The sequence below is a fragment of the Priapulus caudatus genome, unplaced genomic scaffold, assembly GCF_000485595.1.
Source record: "Priapulus caudatus unplaced genomic scaffold, Priapulus_caudatus-5.0.1 Scaffold6769, whole genome shotgun sequence".
Lineage (NCBI taxonomy): Eukaryota > Metazoa > Priapulida > Priapulimorpha > Priapulimorphida > Priapulidae > Priapulus > Priapulus caudatus.
Window position 1 is genome coordinate 1 of NW_014583830.1, and position 2892 is coordinate 2892.

A 2892-nucleotide genomic window follows, 5' to 3' on the forward strand; every position below is an offset into this window, starting at 1 on the left:
GTTGCTGACGCGTTACCTTCTGGCTCTACATGGTACGTTGTGCGTTCTACCATGTACGTTGGCGTATCACATGTACGTTCGTGTCTACATGTGACGTTTGTTCTTACATGGTTGACTTTCGCGGTCTACTGTGCGTCGTCTGTACATGGGTTGTTACGTGTGTCTTCTCTCTGTGACTTTCGTGTCTACATGTACGTTCGTTCTGACCCTGTCGTTCGTTTCTTACATTACGTTGCGTTCTGACAGTGTGACGTGTGTCTACATGTGACGGGTACGTTCGTTCTACACGTACGTTCGTTCTACATGTACGTTCGTTCTACATGTACGTACGTTTACGTTATTCTGCCTTAGCGGACACGCGTCTGCGCGTTTGCCCCGCGCTCGTAGATTCCTTCTTATGCACCAGATTTCTTCCTCTCTGCAGATTCCTTCTTATACTCACCCGCAGATTTCTTCATTTTTGCAGATTCCTTCTTATACTCGCTCAGCGAGTTGTTCACGCTCGCTCCTCCACCGGTCGTCGAATATCGAATCTCGGCAGGAAACCTGAGCTGTCGTCGCCGCTCCGCAGGCTGTGTAAACACGCACGGGACAAAAAAAACCTCCCCTCTCACTCCTCTCTCCCTCCCCCTCCTCTCCTCCCTCCTCCCCCTGCTCTCACTCCCCCTCCTTCTCCTCCGCCTCTCCTCCGCCTCCGCCTCTTCCCGTTAATGAATTCGACACGCCGCCTCTTCACATTTTTTTCTGCGGGTTTTTGATCTCCTTATGATCACAGTTTTTGTTCCGTAAATATCGTCACGGTATAGTTAAACCAGGTGCTGTGTGTGTGTGTGTGTGTGTGTGTGTGTGTGTGTGTGTGTGTGTGTGTTGTGTTATGTGGCTCGTGTGTGTGCTGTGCTGTGGGAGTGCGTACTTTGGGGGGAGCTTGTTGTGTATGGGTGCTTGTTGTGTGGGCGGGCAGGACTGGCTGTCGTGGTGTGTGGTGGTGTGTATGTGTCGTGAGGCGCTGTCGCGTTGCTGGGTGCTGTGTGTGCGTTGTTTGTTATTGTGTGTGTGTGTGTGTGTGTGTGTGTGTGTGTGTGTGTGTGCTTGCTTGTATGTGTGTGTGTGTGCGTGTGTGTGTTTGCGCGCGCGCGTGTGTGTTTGTGTGTGTGTGTGTGCGCGCGCGCGCGTGTGTGTGTGTCTATATAGAGACACGGCACTTCTCTTCCGCCACCTGCGGTCTCCGGATATTGAGTGCACACGAATATATCCGGAGCCGCGTCTGCGTTTCCCGCGCGTCGCTTGTTGCCATGTTTACACACACGCGCGCGCGCGAGAGAGAGAACGAGAGATAAAATGGCGGCCGCGCGACAGCTGCGCTATTGTTTCAGAAAAAACGCGAACAAATTGCACCACAATTCCCGCGTACGTTTCTCTCTAACGGGCGCCACCCAGGTCTCGCCTATCGATTTTATTCTGGCCGATGTTGACACTCAGTATTGTGTTCTTTGTACACAGCGCAGGTGCTCTCTACATATAAAGACTAAATCATCATTTCTATCATCATTCATCTTCCTCACACCGTTATGATAAAATATTGCGCGATGAAATAGCGATGAATTATTGCAAATGCACACACAAACACGACGCGCAGTAAATGAATAATGTTCCGTTATTCTGTCGGCGCTTTGGAGTCGGCGCGGTGAGTGGTTTGGACTGCTTTTGCGCTTTTAACGGCAATAGTCTGCGTGGTTCCGCTGTCGCCCACCAGGTGGCGTTTGGGTCGCGCGAAGACGAGGACTTCTAGGATGGTGAGTAGACTGGCTCCGGCGAAGGCTCCCATCAAACCACCGATGTCACCTGCCGAGGGATGTTGGAATTGATCACGATGTGAGATGTCATACACGCGTCACGAAGTTCATTTATTAATCATCGGGTGTTATTTTAGTAGTCGTCGCCGCCATCGTTGTCATCGTCATCGTTGTCACCGTCGCCATAGTAGTCATCATCATCATCTCATCTCGGAGAGAGAGAGACAGAGAGATAGAGAGAGAGAGAGAGAGGGAGAGAATGAGAGAGAGAAAGAAAGGTAGAGAGAGAGAGACCGGGAGATAGATAGATAGAGAGAGAGAGAGAGAGAGAGAGAGAGCGGAGAGAGACAGAGAGACAGAGAGAGACAGAGAGAGATATAGAGACACAGAGAGATATAGAGACAGAGAGAGATATATCGAGACACAGAGACATATAGAGACAGCGAGAGATATAGAGACACAGAGATATATATATATATATATAGAGAGAGAGAGAGAGAGAGAGAGACAGAGAGAGAGAGAAAGAGAGAGAGAGAGAGAGAAAGAGAGAGAGAGTAGAGTGTGACTATACTCACAGATGAGGTCCTCTCCGGTGTAGGAGGGCTCCGTCCACACGGTCTGGTTGGCCGCCGATGCGTAGTACACCTCGACAATAACGACATTTTTCCTGTAGAAGCAAACACGGGGTTGTGTGCACACGACAACATACATGGATGCAGATAGCGAGATAGGAAGAGAAGGAGAGCGAGAGGTAAGGTGGAGAGATAGCAAGATAGGAAGGGAAAGTGAAAGAGAGGTAGAGTGAGATAGAGAGAAGGGGGAAATAGATGATGAAGAGAAAATGAAACCGAGAAAGTTAGATAGAGACAGAGAGAGAGAGGCCAAGAGAGGAAGAAAGATAGAGAGTGAGAGTGAGACCAGGAGAGAGAGAAAGAGAACACGATAGAGAGTAAGGGGGAGGCATGAGAGAGAGAGAGAGAGAAAGAAAGAGAGAGCGAGAGAGAGAGAAAGGGAGAGAGAGAGAAAGGGAGAGAGAGAATTAAAAGAGGGGTAGTGATTGATCACACACACACACACACACACACACACACACACACAC

At 49.7% G+C, this 2892-nt stretch overlaps 1 long non-coding RNA gene across 1 annotated transcript; it reads right to left on the bottom strand.

Moving 5' to 3' along the window:
- Window positions 1–1408: 1408 nt before the first annotated feature.
- Window positions 1409–2456, bottom strand: LOC106820098. Its single transcript, XR_001395555.1, has 2 exons — window positions 2369–2456; window positions 1409–1842 (listed from the first exon to the last, which is right to left on the bottom strand). It is a non-coding gene; the product is annotated as an uncharacterized LOC106820098 (long non-coding RNA).
- Window positions 2457–2892: the final 436 nt, after the last annotated feature.